The sequence below is a fragment of the Asparagus officinalis genome, chromosome 3 (assembly GCF_001876935.1).
Source record: "Asparagus officinalis chromosome 3, Aspof.V1, whole genome shotgun sequence".
Lineage (NCBI taxonomy): Eukaryota > Viridiplantae > Streptophyta > Magnoliopsida > Asparagales > Asparagaceae > Asparagus > Asparagus officinalis.
In genome coordinates this window covers 104,283,792-104,304,954 of record NC_033796.1, presented here as the reverse complement: position 1 = coordinate 104,304,954, position 21,163 = coordinate 104,283,792, and positions in this window count along the sequence as shown.

The following is a 21,163-nucleotide window of genomic DNA, read 5'->3' as shown; positions in this document are numbered from 1 at the left end:
AATTAATCTCAAATCAATTCCTATCACACTCAAACATCAAAATATATTATATTTTCACCATATAACATATTTATTATTATTTCTCACATCATATTCAAAGTTTCGGGGTTTTACAGCTATATCATGGACACTTCTATTGAATTATGCTACAGATCGAAGTCGACCAAGCTTCATCCAAATCATCAGCTTTGCTTCATTCATGGAAAACTTTCCCTTGGTGAGTTCTTCTAAAAATCATGGTTTTTTTTGAAATTTGATGAAATCTAATTAATATTTCAAGATATGGAAGTTGAGAGAAAACATGATCTTCGTGTATTCGGATGTTATAGTATAACATTCTTCTGCAAATTCACTTGGAGAATGAGATGTTTGTTTTTTCATTTTTGCATTGATATTGAGTTTGAGAAATCATTATTTAAATTTTTATATATTCTATACAACACGATGCACATCAATTGTTTGCTTCTCTATCTAAATTTCCGATTGCATTATTTCTTTTCTCCACCTAAATATTTACACATTGCTTTGGCCCATCATATTAAATAAGGGAAATTGTCGGTGAGCTTTAGGGACTCTTTTGATCTAATTTTCTAAGTTTATTGTCTGATAGAGTAATTTTTTCTATGCACTTGAACTATTTGATGATGTCTGATTGAATAAAACCAATTTTAATTTTCAGGAGGTTCTGAGTTATGCAGATATTAAACAGGTCCGTGATGTTTAAATCATTTGATTTATTTATTAATTTTATTTTCTAGGATTCATTTAATAAATTGATGTGCTTTTTTTAAACCAAATTTTAAATTCTTTTTGGAATATAGATGCAGTAGGTTGGTAATTGAGTTCTGATGTTTCCTTTTGTTTGCATATTCGAAGGCATAAGGAATTTTATGTTTTGATGTAAATTCATGAAAAAACTGAGAATGAAAGAAGGTTACGACCTTCAAAGCAAATGGGAAATACTATACTTTGCACGTACTCATTCTCTAAACTTCCATGGTTCTATAATAAAATTTCTCCCCGTTCAAAAAGTGCATTTTTGGCTTTAGATTTTTAGTAAATATACACCCTTTTTAGAAAGTTTCAACAATTGGCAACTGATACTAGCCGTTGATTCTGTTTAATTTAGTTTAAATGTTAATGTTTCGTTTGTCTTTAAAGGTTTTCTCAATGATAATTTTGTATATATTTTGTGGATTAAAATTGAGCATTTCTCCAATTAGCTATGAGTATTTGAGAAGAATTTAAAGACCATCTTATCCACTATTTTCTTATGACGATGTATTTTATGAAAACCCCTTGTAGTCTTATTGACTATTTCAGCTATAAATATTGTCTAGTTCTTTGCAAAAAGTGCCTTGTTTGTTGGTCACATCATCAACAATTGAAATTTCTTCCCTATAAATCTTGTCTAGTTCTTTACAAAGAGTGCCTTGTTTGTTGATCACGTCATTAACCGTTGAGATTTTTCTTCTTAACAATATTGTAAAGACGTTACTAACAATTTTTGGAGTATAGAATTTAGTTGTTGAGCACACCTTTAAATAAGAAGGAAGATTGCCTTGCATTTTAGAGTATAAAGCACCATTTTTTTAGTATGGATACCATTTACAAATGTGGTTCTTATATCAAATTGGGAAGGAAATGAATATGGCATTGTGTTGGGAATGGTTTGCTTCATTATTATACATTAAGTAAAAATTTGCAGAAATATACGGTTTGCTCCCCGAGCACAAATTGTTTCCAATCTCATGTTAGTAGGATGCACCAAATAGCTTTAAGAGAATCTAAACCAGTGTTTAACATTGAGATTGTTTCCTCCATTTTTTGAGTAAAAGGCAGAATTCATAAGAGCATAATAAAATAAGTCAGACATGATCTGTCTACATCAAAATGTCATGGGGAGAACATTAGTATGAAGAAGAGAGAGAGAGAGAGAGAGAGAGAGAGAGAGAGAGAGAGAGAGAGAGAGAGAGAGAGAGAGAGAGAGAGAGAGAGAGAATGTTCTAAGTAGTGTTTTAGTCTCTACTATCCTTGAGATTGTAATTGCATGACTTATTTAATTTCTCCAAATCCTAGAGTAGATTTCTTCATAGCAAGATAGATCAAACGAACAAAATCAAGTCACTCAATGTTGATTCCTTTTATCTGCTAGAGTTTTATATGGTCGTTTCCTACGCATTAGTCATGATCATTTGAGAAATACTTCGACTTATTTCGTGAGCGCTAATATCACATATATTTTTTTGTCTTATGTATTCCCTTTATCACTTTAATTCTTACCTTGCTATCATTAGCTTCATCGTAGAGAAATGTGCTTCATAATATTTTTTACTACCAACATGCTATTGTTTCTCTACATTAATAACATTTTAATGTTTTTACGATGCAGAATGGAGATGGCCGAAACCAAGAGGAGTGATAGGGTCATCATGGAAGATTGTTTTACTTTCCTCTCTCATGAGCATGAAGTATCAGAGGGATGGGGATAGTTTGTTCTCTTTTAGCAGCCTTATCCTGAATTTTCAGGTCATACATGTATATCAATACAGAGTATTGTAAGATGTGAGTATTTTAAAAAGTGGAGGTACTTGTTTCTTTACCATTTTCTTCTTTTTGAGTATTTCTTTCTTAATCAAAGTTAGGTTTAATAGAAGCGGGAACCAACAGATACCTGGGCGAAAATACAAATAACTAGTAGTTTTGTAGAAGTATCTTAATTTTGAGTATATCAAATCTATTGTGAATCGGAGCGTATAGTGAAATCTAGATCAAAATATACAACCTTCTCGTGATATCGTAAAATACAGACACATGAAAGAAACACAAGATAATATTGGAGCTTTGTCACTAATGTTGTTATAATGTTTCATCCCTAAAAAGCGACCAATATGTCATGTATCAGACAAGGAGACGAGGTTGAACCAAAATGGCTCTGCATGACCTCGAGCAGCATGACATTTACTCTCTTGCTTAAGGTTGGATACTAACAACTCGAATCAAATCACTCACGTCTCCATTAGCTGTGGTATCTCTAGAGAAGTCAAAAAAAGTACCATGATTCGCAACAACATTTGATTCAACTTCTTGTCCTCTAAAATCTGTTATGCCACACTCGGTGCAAGCCATCGTCAGATTCTAGATCTCAGTGATCTACATCCACTAAAAAAGATCACCTCTTGACCCCCTATCATAACAAGTGAAACTTACGAACCCTTGACAAGATTCTAAGTGCTTGTCAAAGTCAGTGAGCTGCTCTTGATCGAATGAGTGCATCAGAAGCACCAATAAAAGCTCCGTTGTTTCTGACCATTACTGCTGGCATATGCCTCTTAATCCTCTTGGCTTCGACATGAAGAACCTCTGGTTCCTTCAATTGGAGACAAAAAAGATTGGATTAGAATAGATCTAGGGTTTGTAGAGATCTAGGGAGAGGGAAGATAGTGAGTTACCTTGTGACAATTTCCATTTATAAAAAATTCCAATTTTCAAGTTGACTTTTTCAAAAGTTTGTTGAAACTCCTAAAAAAAAGATCGCAAAAAACTATTGTTGCTGCCACGCCCCTGCCAGTCCACATCTGGGATTATGGCATCGAAACTAAATTTTCATGGTTATCTAAAGACCTTTGGGTGCCAACGGGACAATGGTCTGGTCTTTCTCATGATAGCCACATGTTCATTTCTAAATCCTATCCTCTTCACAATCATGGCCTTGGTCATGGAAATCTAAAGCTCTACAATCTTGAGTAATGTTAACCTACTTGATACTTTATATCGTACCGCAAGTTAGAGTGGATCTTAATCAGAAACTACCATAAAATATTATGAAGATATTAACAATCTTGCTTCGTCCCTGGAGGATAATTAATCTTAGAGGATTCCACAAAGATTAGTTATCCTCTAGGAACGAAGCAAGATTCTTAATTTCTTGCAATATTATAAGGCAATTTCTTATAAAGACCCATTGTAACTTGCAGCGCCGCAGGAAGCACCAATCAAGTTAGTAGACTCAATAACATAGAACTTTAGATTTCCATGATCAAGGCCATGGGTTAGAAGAGAGGAGTTAGATACGAACCTCCGGCTATCATGAGAAAAGGCCCAGCCATTGTCTCACAGGCACTCAAAGATCTTCAGATAACCACGAAAATTTGAGTTCAAGGCCATAATCATGGATGTAGACTTGGTGGTGCTGTGGTAGCAGTAGCGGTCTTTGGTGGTTTTGTTTCTCCTTCCTCTTTTTTATAGTTGTTGGCGATATGCTCTATGAAAGGAAGGAAAAAGACAAAATGGTGATACAATCTATGACAGGAAAGAAACCACATGGATTGTTGACCGAAGACGAAGGGCTGGATTGGGTTTTTAGAAATTAATTTTGTAGGATATATTATGGAAGGTAATTAAAAATAATTGTAAAGCATTATATTTCATATTAAATGTTGATGGTGAAAGTTTTGCTTTAAACCGCATATGGCCAGACTAGATACAACTCCTACCTTGAAGAGATTATGTACAATAGGTTAGTGAAACATTCTAGAAAATGGGTGCCGTTTTGGGTGTGGCTAGGAGGTATGAACTATGTATATGTATAAATAGATAAAACGCGGAATGGAGCAACACAATAATTTGTGGGAATACGGACGAAAGGAGTACAATTTCTTTGTGAGATATTAGTGTTGAAGATATTTTTGAAAGGTAATTACTCAAAAGATTATAAAGCATTATATTTTCTTTATGGGTTTTTATAATGGATGCCTAAAGGCACCAGCTAATATGGATTCAATATTCATAAATTTGGAATCATTCCTAATAACATCCCTTTGGTACATAATGATTCTCTCTTCCTTACTTTAATCTTTATTTATTTACAAAATTGTTGCATTTAATTCACGTTCAAAAGTTTCTCTTTTTCTTACTTCCCTCCAATATTTTATTTTTTTCTCTCAAAAAACAATTAAGAAGAAATCTCATTTTGTCATAACAAGACTCGTCAATTGATATGAAGTGATTTAATCCATTAATAACTTTAAGGTAAGTATAATTTAATAAAAAAATTATTTTCATGTAATATATCTACATGCAGTAATTTATTAGGGGATTAATCATAAATAATTATCCATATATTTATTTAAAGATTTTGTATTATGTGTAAATTTGATTCAAACACGTAAATAAATATGAGCAAAATGAAGAATTAATTTTAGTAATAGATGGCATTTAAGACACTTAAGGCGTGTTTGGCGATTGGGGAGTAAATGGAAAGTGCATAAAAAAATTAAAAAGTGTCTCCATTTTTCATTTTTATCCCATTTGGCTTTTGGCAAGTGAATAAAAGGTGATTGTATAGTGAAAAGTGTCATACCAATATTTTAGCTCATTCTACTTACTCCAAAAATTTAAGAAAGTGGATAGAAAGTGAATGAAAAGGAGAGATAAAATATTTTTTTATGTCATTTTAGTTTTACTTGTCCACTTTCTTCTATTATTTTTTGTGATTATCAAACAGAACAAGAAGAAAGTAAGTATCACATCATTTTCCACATCAACTTTCTCTCCTTCTACTTTCGAACATCCAAACAAGATTTTGCAAAATAGAAAGTAATAAGAAAGTACCTTCTTGTGAAAGTACCTTTTATTTTTATTGCTTTTTGTTTACTTTCCACTCACCAAACATGTGTTGTGCGCAGCGGAATCGAAGAAACACAACCAAACTGAGATAGAATCACAACCGATAGGTAAAACAAGAACTCAACAATGCAAGACACTAATTTTATGTGGTTCAGCAATGTGCCTACATCTACGAGGCAAGGAGGGGATTAATTTTGCTATTAGAGAGAGAGAGTACAGATAGAGATTACAAATTCACTCAAAACCCACAAATTTATCTCTCAAACAAAGCTCAAAATCTATCACCAAATCACCCAAATACACAGCTCAAAAGTCTCTTTAATTTTCCCTAAGAAAACCCTAGAAACATGTTTCAATATATATCAAAACACAAACCAAATCAGAACAGGAAACAAGCCCATGCCCAAACCAAACAGGCGGTCGACCGCACTTGACGCTACGGGCGACCGGACTAAACATCCAAAACTCAAGAAACCAATTACAGGATACGCGGTCGCCCGAACCTAGCCACGCGGTCGACCGTCCAGAACTCTAGAAAACCACCCTGTAACGTGCACGTTTTCGGTCGACCGGGCCAAGCCCCATAGTCGACCGGACAGCACCCAAGTGCATGTTTGCTTCGTTTTTCCTGAACTTCGATGCCGTCATCGTCACTTCTACAACATGCCCTTATGGGAAGAGAGAAACACCAAGAAGATAGAGAATCCTTATAACACTAAAGATGTATTTTTAGAAACGAAGCGTAATCTATCTATATTGTACTACTAATACATCTGCCACTGAACCAGCCATGTCACAATCATTTACCTCCTATCTTTCCCTCCTAAAGAAAGTTTCGCCTAAAACAATTTTCCTAAAGCAAATTTAGCCTAAAATAATTTCCATAGATAAGATTTCCCCCCCAATAAAACATATTCAAACTTCTCTCTCCCTCTGTGTGTGTGTCCATTTAGCTATAACCTATCAATTTATATCTGCAACTAATCTCTCTCCATAGTTATAACTGATGGATGCACTGATGTTTTCCTTGAATTAATCATTTCTGTTACAATTTTCATAAATATCTTTTAATATTTACATAAAATTCTATCATAATACTAGGAATCTATTTTTCTAAAAAAATCTATTACGATAACCAATCAGATAAGTTAAGATTATTCTTATTTGTCTATGTAATAAATGACTTATTAACTAGCTCTTTTGTTTTTCACCTACCTACTGAGAATCTCTTCACTGACTTTTTTGTCTTATCTTATGCTCTTATCATTTTTTATTGACTCTTATATTTTTTCCACAGAAGAAGCCACAAGCCACATCTCAATTATTCCTCTTGCACCTTCTATCACATAAAGCACCTCTATTTGAATTATTTTTAATATTTCACTTTCTTTTATCGATCGCGAAATTGACAAGGAAATATCTTTCATTATTGTAGTCGAATTGCATTTATCTTCAAATTGAGTATTGAGAAAATTTTAGTTACTTCTTTGAAACAATTCTTCAATTTCTTCTTCGAAAAATCTGAGCATTTATGAGGTCCCGTTTATTTGACTTTATTTGGTTTTTCCTATCGATGAGAAAATGTCGTTAATCATATATATATGTTATACTTGTTATGACAATTTATGATGAGTTTTTTAAATTCCTTATCTCAACTATTTGTTGCAATAAACGTGAATGAGAGTATTCTTGGAGATGATTGAAGATACATATTTAAAGTTAAAAAGATTTAATTTGATTTTTGTGAAAATGATCTATCAAATATTAATTTATTATTATCATATAAAATGGACTCCGTGTTAAAAGTTTGTAAGAATTTACCATACCTTTAGGCGTTTTGATATTCATAAATTCATATACTTGATGTTACCGTATATGGCTAATATTTGCTTTAAATGAATTTATAATTGTTGTTTTTAATAGATTTGTATGCTTGATAGACAATGATTAGCTCTTAATTTCATATCTAAACAACAAACCAAAAGGATGTCTTTTTTCTCATGAAAATAAATGTTTTCATTAAAAAATTTTGTGAGCAGTTAACCTAAACTCAAACAGAAGTGGCTATAGAAAGTTTTCTGCACTAGCCACTTCCTGCACTCGTGTGATCAAGGTTGGCCACTGTGACACCCCTTTTTTCACATAGGGCTGTAGTCCAAGATGAAGCCAGAGATGTCAAACCTGCCATGCACACATACCGTGCAACAATATATTTTACCAATCACAGCAATATCCTCTAGTGGAATCAAAATAAAGTGTATGTATAAAATAGGCAAAAGAAAGAAAATAACTACAATAGACATGATATAGAAAGAAGTATCTCATAAATAAATTATATCTCAATGAACAACCTGGAATACATCTGATATCCAAAATGAATAAATATATCTCGCCAAGAAATAACTAAAAATCGTACTAAGATACATTGCCTTTACACTATGAAATAAACTCTAAGGTTTGAACAAAAATATAAAACTACGGTGGAGTCTCTAATAAATCTCATGTGACGATGACTATGTAAAAACTCCATCATTCTGCGACTCTCCGGTACTCCGAATTACCTAAAAGTGTATCAGAAGAAAAAGAGCAACAACAAGAATGTTAGAGCGGTATAGCAAGATGATCTTCATCCGCCCCTAAGGGAAGGGCTGCTAGATGGAGTGGAGGCTCTATCTATTAAGCATAGTCTACCTAGATTATTTTCTCTCGTATCTAATAGAATTAATATTTAGACACCTATAATACGGGATGTAGTACGTCGAGCGAAATAATCCAAACAAGGAAACCCTCATGTATATACCATATGTCCTGAATTGTAAACATCTAAACATTAATATCGAACTAAAGATAAACAATCTAAATGAAATCAATAATTAGAAATCTACAACACGAGACTGGTACGTCGAAATAATCCAAACAAGGAAACCCTCTTGTATATACCATATGTCGCAAATTGTGAATCGCTAATCATTGATCCTAACCTAATAATAAAATAAAGCAATACAGAAAGTAAAGACATTCATAATATCGTATTTATAATATCTTCCACTATCACTGGGACGATAAGATAAATATTAGCAAATAACCCCGCATACTTTCGAGGGCAAAGTATCTCGGCCATATATCTCAGCAATGAGTCATATACATAACTTGCATACGCCAAAGACTCAAGCTATCAATAATTGTCTCAATGCAAATCCTTTTAAGATTCTGCTTCATCGCATCATCATGCGGGATGGACTACCCGATCGGTATCCTTATAGTGTACACGGCTCATTAGTCTTATCGCATCTCTGTACGTGACACTAATGCACGACGGACTACCAAGTAGGCATCCTAGAAATACGGCTCACAAGCCTTATTGCACCCTAGTTTAGGATGGACTTCCAGATAAAGCATCCTAAACCTAACTTAATGGCCTGTACTAATGGTATATCGACGTACAACTCTACGTAGTACTGAGCGGTGCACATCAATGATATCTAACATGTATATAAATGTGTAATCAACCTTTATCGCAAGTGTAATCAAAACATAATTCATCATAATCCCCTTTCGGGATACTTGTGATGTGCTACGACACTCTTCAGATGTACCCATGACTCTACATGTATCATCGTGCGGCTCGATCCCTACGATCGCGTTAAAAAAACGCAAGAAACAAAACTACATGTCAAAAAAATATCCCAGGTCGATCGACCCCCCCAAGGGCATCGGTCGACCGAACAGAGCATTGTGCATAATGTGCACACACATGACTTTACCAGTCAACCGCCTCTAGGGAGCCGGTTGACCGGCCAAAGCAAAATCCGGTTCTTAGGTTTTCGGGTTTGCATAATTTGTAACTATATGTAAACACTTATTTATATCATCATGATACATATAACAATATTAGAACTTGAATATTAAATAACGGAAGATCATCTCCACATAAATTAAACTTTTTATTAAATCTAATTAGGGTTAACATCCTAATTAAACAATTTCTTCAATTATCTTATATGTAAACAAAGTGATTATCAACACATGATAAAAACTACTCATGAACAGAGGTAAAATTTATTTAAACATGTTTATCTTACTTAGGTATCACAAACCTAGGGTTTAAGTATGATTAATTAACATAAAAACTCAAAGAAACCTTCACGTAATATATTAATTATTTCAAATCAACATATCAGCAGTTTTCTGCAGAACATATCATTAGTAAATTGACCATATATTTCTCTAGACACTTTTTAAGAATAGTTTTCTTTTTTGAAAACTAGATCCATATAGCTATCATTTGGCACTAGTTTGGTTCAGTTTGAAGATTATATGATATCTCAAATTTTCAGTTAAATGTTACACACGTGCAACAGTTTTTTACAGAACATATTATTAGTAAATTGAGTATATCTTTCTCTATAAAAACTCTTTCTTAGAATGGTTTTTCATTTTAGAAAATAGGTCCATATAGCTTTTATTTGACACTAGTTTTGTTTAGCTCGGAGTTTGTATGATATTTCAAATTTTCAGTTAAATGTTATACATGTGCAGTAGTTTTCTACAATCTATGATGAAAACAAAGACTAAATCTATTTATAATTCAATTAGACAACAAATTAGGGTTAACACACGAGTTAAATATAATTATCAAGTTTAAAAAATAAAAATTTAATCATACCTAATGATCATGATCATGTTACTATCATAAACAATTAGGAAAAGTTAATGATCTAGCATTAGGTTACGATTTATCATCAAAAAAATCTCATCTTTATCATATTAGGTTAAGCCTTAAGCATGAAAACATAGATTAAACACTTTTATAATCATTAAACACTATGAGGATGGGTTTGGATGTAGATGATCTTACCTTATCACGTGTGCAAGCCTCTGAAATTGATGTGAAACGGCTCCTCATCGCAAACATCGTAGATGCTCAGCTCTTTTCTCGGGTCTCCGCTCATAAGATGCTCCCAAATCTCACTTTAGGGCATAGGGTTTTGAAGAGAGAGGATGAGTGGCTACTCAGGATTTGAAACTGGGTGAGAAAATATAATATTTTATGAAAACACATGTTATAAATAATAATATATATATATATATATAGTATATATATAATAGTATATTATTATATTATATATATACTATATATTATATTTTATATATATATATGCAAACCCGAAATAAACTCGTTTGACCTGAACTAGGAAACCTAGTCTGACTAGGAAAGTAATCTTCGTTATTTTAGCTATAACTTTCTCATACGACCTCATAATGAGGTGATTTAAGATTTGTTAGAAAGCTCTTGAAGAGATATACAACTTTTTTCTTTTGAGTGTTTGCATATTCAAACCAAATCGGTGAGTAAAATATACAAACTCTTAACAGGTCATTTTTTTTCAGAATTCTCATCGTGCATGTTTTGTGCATTTGCACTCATATATTTTAATAAATATACATTGAATTAATCTCAAATCAATTCCTATCACACTCAAACATCAAAATATATTATATTTTCACCATATAACATATTTATTATTATTTCTCACATCATATTCAAAGTTTCGGGGTTTTACAGCTATATCATGGACACTTCTATTGAATTATGCTACAGATCGAAGTCGACCAAGCTTCATCCAAATCATCAGCTTTGCTTCATTCATGGAAAACTTTCCCTTGGTGAGTTCTTCTAAAAATCATGGTTTTTTTTGAAATTTGATGAAATCTAATTAATATTTCAAGATATGGAAGTTGAGAGCAAACATGATCTTCCTGTATTCAGATGTTATAGTATAACCTTCTTCTACAAATTCACTTGGAGAATGAGGTCTTTGTTTTTTCATTTTTGCATTGAGATTGAGTTTGAGAAATCATTATTTAAATTTTTATATATTCTATACAACACGATGCACATCAATTGTTTGCTTCTCTATCTAAATTTCCGATTGCATTATTTCTTTTCTCCACCTAAATATTTACACATTGCTTTGGCCCATCATATTAAATAAGGGAAATTGTCGGTGAGCTTTAGGGACTCTTTTGATCTAATTTTCTAAGTTTATTGTCTGATAGAGTAATTTTTTCTATGCACTTGAACTATTTGATGATGTCTGATTGAATAAAACCAATTTTAATTTTCAGGAGGTTCTGAGTTATGCAGATATTAAACAGGTCCGTGATGTTTAAATCATTTGATTTATTTATTAATTTTATTTTCTAGGATTCATTTAATAAATTGATGTGCTTTTTTTAAACCAAATTTTAAATTCTTTTTGGAATATAGATGCAGTAGGTTGGTAATTGAGTTCTGATGTTTCCTTTTGTTTGCATATTCGAAGGCATAAGGAATTTTATGTTTTGATGTAAATTCATGAAAAAACTGAGAATGAAAGAAGGTTACGACCTTCAAAGCAAATGGGAAATACTATACTTTGCACGTACTCATTCTCTAAACTTCCATGGTTCTATAATAAAATTTCTCCCCGTTCAAAAAGTGCATTTTTGGCTTTAGATTTTTAGTAAATATACACCCTTTTTAGAAAGTTTCAACAATTGGCAACTGATACTAGCCGTTGATTCTGTTTAATTTAGTTTAAATGTTAATGTTTCGTTTGTCTTTAAAGGTTTTCTCAATGATAATTATGTATATATTTTGTGAATTAACATTGAGCATTTCTCCAATTAGCTATGAGTATTTGAGAAGAATTTAAAGACCATCTTATCCACTATTTTCTTATGACGATGTATTTTATGAAAACCCCTTGTAGTCTTATTGACTATTTCAGCTATAAATATTGTCTAGTTCTTTGCAAAAAGTGCCTTGTTTGTTGGTCACATCATCAACAATTGAAATTTCTTCCCTATAAATCTTGTCTAGTTCTTTACAAAGAGTGCCTTGTTTGTTGATCACGTCATCAACCGTTGAGATTTTTCTTCTTAACAATTTTGTAAAGACGTTACTAACAATTTTTTGGAGTATAGAATTTAGTTGTTGAGCACACCTTTAAATAAGAAGGAAGATTGCCTTGCATTTTAGAGTATAAAGCACCATTTTTTTAGTATGGATACCATTTACAAATGTGGTTCTTATATCAAATTGGGAAGGAAATGAATATGGCATTGTGTTGGGAATGGTTTGCTTCATTATTATACATTAAGTAAAAATTTGCAGAAATATACGGTTTGCTCCCCGAGCACAAATTGTTTCCAATCTCATGTTAGTAGGATGCACCAAATAGCTTTAAGAGAATCTAAACCAGTGTTTAACATTGAGATTGTTTCCTCCATTTTTTGAGTAAAAGGCAGAATTCATAAGAGCATAATAAAATAAGTCAGACATGATCTGTCTACATCAAAATGTCATGGGGAGAACATTAGTATGAAGAAGAGAGAGAGAGAGAGAGAGAGAGAGAGAGAGAGAGAGAGAGAGAGAGAGAGAGAGAGAGAGAGAATGTTCTAAGTAGTGTTTTAGTCTCTACTATCCTTGAGATTGTAATTGCATGACTTATTTAATTTCTCCAAATCCTAGAGTAGATTTCTTCATAGCAAGATAGATCAAACGAACAAAATCAAGTCACTCAATGTTGATTCCTTTTATCTGCTAGAGTTTTATATGGTCGTTTCCTACGCATTAGTCATGATCATTTGAGAAATACTTCGACTTATTTCGTGAGCGCTAATATCACATATATTTTTTTTGTTTTATGTATTCCCTTTCTTACTTTAATTCTTACCTTACTATCATTGGCTTTATCGTAGAGAAATGTGCTTCATAATATTTTTTACTACCAACATGCTATTGTTTCTCTACATTGATAACATTTTAATGTTTTTACGATGTAGAATGGAGATGGCCAAAACCAAGAGGAGTGATAGGGTCATCTTGGAGGATTGTTTTACTTTCCTCTCTCATGAGCATGAAGTATCAGAGGGATGGGGATAGTTTGTTCTCTTTTAGCAGCCTTATCCTGAATTTTCAGGTCATACATGTATATCAATACAGAGTATTGTAAGATGTGAGTATTTTAAAAAGTGGAGGTACTTGTTTCTTTACCATTTTCTTCTTTTTGAGTATTTCTTTCTTAATCAAAGTTAGGTTTAATAGAAGCGGGAACCAACAGATACCTGGGCGAAAATACAAATAACTAGTAGTTTTGTAGAAATATCTTAATTTTGAGTATATCAAATCTATTGTGAATCGGAGCGTATAGTGAAATCTAGATCAAAATATACAACCTTCTCGCGATATTGTAAAATACAGACACATGAAAGAAACACAAGATAATATTGGAGCTTTGTCACTAATGTTGTTATAATGTTTCATCCCTAAAAAGCGACCAATATGTCATGTATCAGACAAGGAGACGAGGTTGAACCAAAATGGCTCTGCATGACCTCGAGCAGCATGATATTTACTCTCTTGCTTAAGGTTGGATACTAACAACTCGAATCAAATCACTCACGTCTCTATTAGCTGTGGTATCTCTAGAGAAGTCAAAAAAAAGTACCATGATTCGCAACAACATTTGATTCAACTTCTTGTCCTCTAAAATCTGTTATGCCATACTTGGTGCAAGCCATCGTCAGATTCTAGATCTCAGTGATCTACATCCACTAAAAAAGATCACCTCTTGACCCCCTATCATAACAAGTGAAACTTACGAACCCTTGACAAGATTCTAAGTGCTTGTCAAAGTCAGTGAGCTGCTCTTGATCGAATGAGTGCATCAGAAGCACCAATGAAAGCTCCGTTGTTTCTGACCATTACTGCTGGCATATGACTCTTAATCCTCTTGGCTTCGACGTGAAGAACCTCTGGTTCCTTCAATTGGAGACAAAAAAGATTGGATTAGAATAGATCTAGGGTTTGTAGAGATCTAGAGAGAGGGAAGATAGTGAATTACCTTGTGGCAATTTCCATTTATAAAAATTTCCAATTTTCAAGTTGAATTTTTCAAAAGTTTGTTGAAACTCCTAAAAAAAGATCGCAAAAAACTATTGTTGCAGCCACGCCCCTGCCAGTCCACATCTGGGATTATGGCATCGGAACTAAATTTTCATAGTTATCTAAAGACCTTTGGGTGCCAACGGGACAATGGTCGGGTCTTTCTCATGATAGCCACATGTTCATTTCTAAATCCTATCCTCTTCACAATCATGGCCTTGGTCATGGAAATCTAAAGCTCTACAATCTTGAGTATTGTTAACCTACTTGATACTTTATATCTTACCGCAAGTTAGAGTGGATCTTAATCAGAAACTACCATAAAATATTATGAAGATATTAACAATCTTGCTTCGTCCCTGGAGGATAATTAATCTTAGAGGATTCCACAAAGATTAGTTATCCTCTAGGAACGAAGCAAGATTCTTAATTTCTTGCAATATTATAAGGCAATTTCTTATAAAGACCCATTGTAACTTGCAGCGCCGCAGGAAGCACCAATCAAGTTAGTAGACTCAATAACATAGAACTTTAGATTTCCATGATGAAGGCCATGGGTTAGAAGAGAGGAGGAGTTAGATACGAACCTCCGACTATCATGAGAAAAGGCCCAGCCATTGTCTCACAGGCACTCAAAGATCTTCAGATAACCACGAAAATTTGAGTTCAAGGCCATAATCATGGATGTAGACTTGGTGGTGCTGTGGTAGCAGTAGCGGTCTTTGGTGGTTTTGTTTCTCCTTCCTCTTTTTTATAGTTGTTGGCGATATGCTCTATGAAAGGAAGGAAAAAGACAAAATGGTGATACAATCTATGACAGGAAAGAAACCACATGGATTGTTGACCGAAGACGAAGGGCTGGATTGGGTTTTTAGAAATTAATTTTGTAGGATATATTATGGAAGGTAATTAAAAATAATTGTAAAGCATTATATTTCATATTAAATGTTGATGGTGAAAGTTTTGCTTTAAACCGCATATGGCCAGACTAGATACAACTCCTACCTTGAAGAGATTATGTACAATAGGTTAGTGAAACATTCTAGAAAATGGGTGCCGTTTTGGGTGTGGCTAGGAGGTATGAACTATGTATATGTATAAATAGATAAAACGCGGAATGGAGCAACACAATAATTTGTGGGAATACGGACGAAAGGAGTACAATTTCTTTGTGAGATATTAGTGTTGAAGATATTTTTGAAAGGTAATTACTCAAAAGATTATAAAGCATTATATTTTCTTTATGGGTTTTTATAATGGATGCCTAACGGAACCAGCTAATATGGATTCAATATTCATAAATTTGGAATCATTCCTAATAACATCCCTTTGGTACATAATGATTCTCTCTTCCTTACTTTAATCTTTATTTATTTACAAAATTGTTGCATTTAATTCACGTTCAAAAGTTTCTCTTTTTCTTACTTCCCTCCAATATTTTATTTTTTCTCTCAAAAAACAATTAAGAAGAAATCTCATTTTGTCATAACAAGACTCGTCAATTGATATGAAGTGATTTAATCCATTAATAACTTTAAGGTAAGTATAATTTAATAAAAAAATTATTTTCATGTAATATATCTACATGCAGTAATTTATTAGGGGATTAATCATAAATAATTATCCATATATTTATTTAAAGATTTTGTATTATGTGTAAATTTGATTCAAACACGTAAATAAATATGAGCAAAATGAAGAATTAATTTTAGTAATAGATGGCATTTAAGACACTTAAGGCGTGTTTGGCGATTGGGGAGTAAATGGAAAGTGCATAAAAAAATTAAAAAGTGTCTCCATTTTTCATTTTTATCCCATTTGGCTTTTGGCAAGTGAATAAAAGGTGATTGTATAGTGAAAAGTGTCATACCAATATTTTAGCTCATTCTACTTACTCCAAAAATTTAAGAAAGTGGATAGAAAGTGAATGAAAAGGAGAGATAAAATATTTTTTATGTCATTTTAGTTTTACTTGTCCACTTTCTTCTATTATTTTTTGTGATTATCAAACAGAACAAGAAGAAAGTAAGTATCACATCATTTTCCACATCAACTTTCTCTCCTTCTACTTTCGAACATCCAAACAAGATTTTGCAAAATAGAAAGTAATAAGAAAGTACCTTCTTGTGAAAGTACTTTTTATTTTTATTGCTTTTTGTTTACTTTCCACTTACCAAACATGTGTTGTGCGCAGCGGAATCGAAGAAACACAACCAAACTGAGATAGAATCACAACCGATAGGTAAAACAAGAACTCAACAATGCAAGACACAGATTTTATGTGGTTCGGCAATGTGCCTACATCTACGGGGCAAGGAGGGGATGAATTTTGCTATTAGAGAGAGAGAGTACAGATAGAGATTACAAATTCACTCAAAACCCACAAATTTATCTCTCAAGCAAAGCTCGAAATCTATCACCAAATCACCCAAATACACAGCTCAAAAGTCTCTTCAATTTGCCCTAAGAAAACCCTAAAAACATGTTTCAATATATATCAAATCACAAACCAAATCAGAACAGGAAACAAGCCCATGCCCAAACCAAACAGGCGGTCGACCGCACTTGACGCTACGGGCGACCGGACTAAACGTCCAAAACTCAAGAAACCAATTACAGGATACGCGGTCGCCCGAACCTAGCCACGCGGTCGACCGTCCAGAACTCTAGAAAACCACCCTGTAACGTGCACGTTTTCGGTCGACCGGGCCAAGCCCCATAGTCGACCGGACAGCACCCAAGTGCATGTCTGCATCGTTTTTCCTGAACTTTGTTGTTGTCATCGTCACTTCTACAACATGCCCTTATGGGAAGAGAGAAACACCAAGAAGATAGAGAATCCTTATAACACTAAAGATGTATTTTTAGAAACGAAGCGTAATCTATCTATATTGTACTACTAATACATCTGCCACTGAACCAGCCACGTCACAATCATTTACCTCCTATCTTTCCCTCCTAAAGAAAGTTTCGCCTAAAATAATTTTCTTAACTTCACCTTAAAAAAATTTTAGCCTAAAATAATTTCCATAGATAAGATTTTCCCCCCGATAAAACATATTCATACTTCTCTCTCCCTCTGTGTGTGTGTCCATTTAGCTATAACCTATCAATTTATATCTGCAACTAATCTCTCTCCATAGTTATAACTGATGGATGCACTGATGTTTTCCTTAAATTAATCATTTCTGTTACAATTTTCATAAATATCTTTTAATATTTACATAAAATTCTATCATAATACTAGGAATCTATTTTTCTAAAAAAAATCTATTACGATAATCAATCAGATAAGTTAAGATTATTCTTATTTGTCTATGTAATAAATGACTTATTAACTAGCTCTTTTGTTTTTCACCTACCTACTGAGAATCTCTTCACTAACTTTTTTTGTCTTATCTTATGCTCTTATCATTTTTTATTGACTCTTATATTTTTTTTCCACAGAAGAAGCCACAAGCCACATCTCAATTATTCCTCTTGCACCTTCTATCACATAAAGCACCTCTATTTGAATTATTTTTAATATTTCACTTTCTTTTATCGATCGCGAAATTGACAAGGAAATATGTTTCATTATTGTAGTCGAATAGAATTTATCTTCAAATTGAGAATTGAGAAAATTTTAGTTACTTCTTTGAAACAATTCTTCAATTTCTTCTTCGAAAAATCTGAGCACTTATGAGGTCCCGTTTATTTGCCTTTATTTGGTTTTTCCTATCGATGAGAAAATGTCGTTAATCATATATATATATGTTATACTTGTTATGACAATTTATGATGAGTTTTTTAAATTCCTTATGTCAACTATTTGTTGCAATATACGTGACTTAAATTATTCTTGGAGATGATTGAAGATACATATTTAAAGTTAAAAAGATTTAATTTGATTTTTGTGAAAATGATCTATCAAATATTAATTTATTATTATCATATAAAATGGACTCCGTGTTAAAAATTTGTAAGAATTTACCATACCTTTAGGCGTTTTGATATTCATAAATTCATATACTTCATGTTACCGTATATGGCTAATATTTGCTTTAAATGAATTTATAATTGTTGTTTTTAATAGATTTGTATGCTTGATAGACAATGATTAGCTCTTAATTTCATATCTAAACAACAAACCAAAAGGATGTCTTTTTTCTCATGAAAATAAATGAATTTATAATTGTCGTTTCCTACGCATTAGTCATGATCATTTGAGAAATACTTCGACTTATTTCGTGAGCGCTAATATCACATATATTTTTTTGTTTTATGTATTCCCTTTCTTACTTTAATTCTTACCTTACTATCATTGGCTTTATCGTAGAGAAATGTGCTTCATAATATTTTTTACTACCAACATGCTATTGTTTCTCTACATTAATAACATTTTAATGTTTTTATGATGCAGAGTGGAGATGGCCGAAACCAAGAGTTATAGGGTCATCTTGGAGGATTGTTTTACTTTCCTCTCTCATGGGCATGAAGTATCAAAGGGAGGGATGGTTTGTTCTCTTTCAACAACCTTATCCTAAATTTTCAGGTCATACATGTATATCAATACAGAGTATTGTAAGATGTGAGTATTTTAAAAAGTGGAGGTACTTGTTTCTTTACCATTTTCTTCTTTTTGAGTATTTCTTTCTTAATCAAAGTTAGGTTTAATAGAAGCGGGAACCAACAGATACCTGGACGAAAATACAAATAACTAGTAGTTTTGTAGAAATATCTTCATTTTGAGTATATCAAATCTATTGTGAATCAGAGCGTATAGTGAAATCTAGATCAAAATATACAACCTTCTCGCGATATCGTAAAATACAGACACATGAAAGAAACACAAGATAATATTGGAGCTTTGTCACTAATGTTGTTATAATGTTTCATCCCCAAAAAGCGACCAATATGTCATGTATCAGACAAGGAGATGAGGTTGAACCAAAATGACTCTGCATGACCTCGAGCAGCATGACAATTACTCTCTTGCCTGAGGTTGGATACTAACAACTCGAATCAAATCACTCACGTCCCCATTAGCTGTGGTATCTCTAGGGAAGTCAAAAAAAGTACCATGATTCGCAAACAACATCTAATTCAACTTCTTGTCCTCTAAAATCTGTTAAGCTGTGCTCAGTGCAAGCCATCGTCAGATTCCGGATCTCAGTGATCTACATCCACTAAAAAAGATCACCTCTTGACCCCCTATCATAACAAGTAAAACTTACGAACCCTTGACAAGAATCTAAGTGCTTGTCAAAGTCAGTAAGCTGCTCTTGATCGAATGAGTGCATCAGAAGCGCCAATGAAAGCTATGTTGTTTTTTACCATGACTGTTGGCATCTGCCTCTTAATCCTCTTTGCATCGACGTGAAGAACCTCTGGTTCTTGCAATTGGAGACAAAAGAGATTGGATTAGATTAGATCTAGGGTTTGTAGAGATCTAGAGAGAGGGAAAATAGTGAGTTACCTTATGGCAATTTCCATTTATAAAAATTTCCTATTTTCAAGTTGACTTTTTCAAAAGTTTGTTGAAACTACTAAAAAAAGATCACAAAAAACTATTGTTGCTGCCACGCCCCTGCCAGTCCACATCTGGGATAATGGCATCGGAACTAAATTTTTATGGTTATCTAAAGACCTTTGGGTGCCAACAGGATAATGGTTGGATCTTTCTCATGATAGCCACACGTTCATTTCTAAATCCTATCCTCTTCACAATCATGGCCTTAGTCATGGAAATCTAAAGCTCTACAATCTTGAGGACTGTTAACCTACTTGATACTTTATGTCGTATCACAAGTTAGAGTGGATCTTAATCAGAAACTACCATAAAATATTACGAAGATATTAACAATCTTGCTTCGTCCCTGGAGGATATTTAATCTTGGAGGATTCCACAAAGATTAGTTATCCTCTAGGAACAAAGCAAGATTCTTAATTTCTTGCAATATTATAAGGTAATTTCTTATAAAGACCTATTGTAACTTGCAACGCCTCATGAAGCACCAATCAAGTTAGTAGATTCAATAACATAGAACTTTAGATTTCCATGATCAAGGTCATGGTTTAGAAGAGAGGAGGAGTAAGATACGAACCTCCGACTATCATGAGAAAAGGCCCAGCCATTGTCTCACAGGCCCTCAAAGATCTTTAGCTAACAACGAAAATTTAAGTTCAAGGCCATAATCATGGATGTAGACTTGGTGGTGGTGCGGTAGCAGTAGCGGTCTTTGGTGATTTTGTTTCTCCTTCCTCTTTTTTATAGTTGTTGGCGATATGCTCTATGAAAGGAAGGAAAAAGACAAAATGGTGATACAATCTATGTCAATAAAGAAACCACATGGATTGTTGACCGAAGATGAAGAGCTGGATTGGGTTTTTTAGAAATTAATTTTGTAGGATATATTATGGAAGGTAAATAAAAATGATTGTAAAGCATTATACTTCATATTAAATGTTGATAGTGAAAGTTTTGATTTAAACCGCATATGGCCATACTAGATACAACTCCTATCTTGAAGAGATTATGTACAATTGGTTAGTAAAACATTCTAGAAAATGGGTGCCGTTTTGGGTGTGGATAGGTGGTATGAACCATGTATATGTATGTAT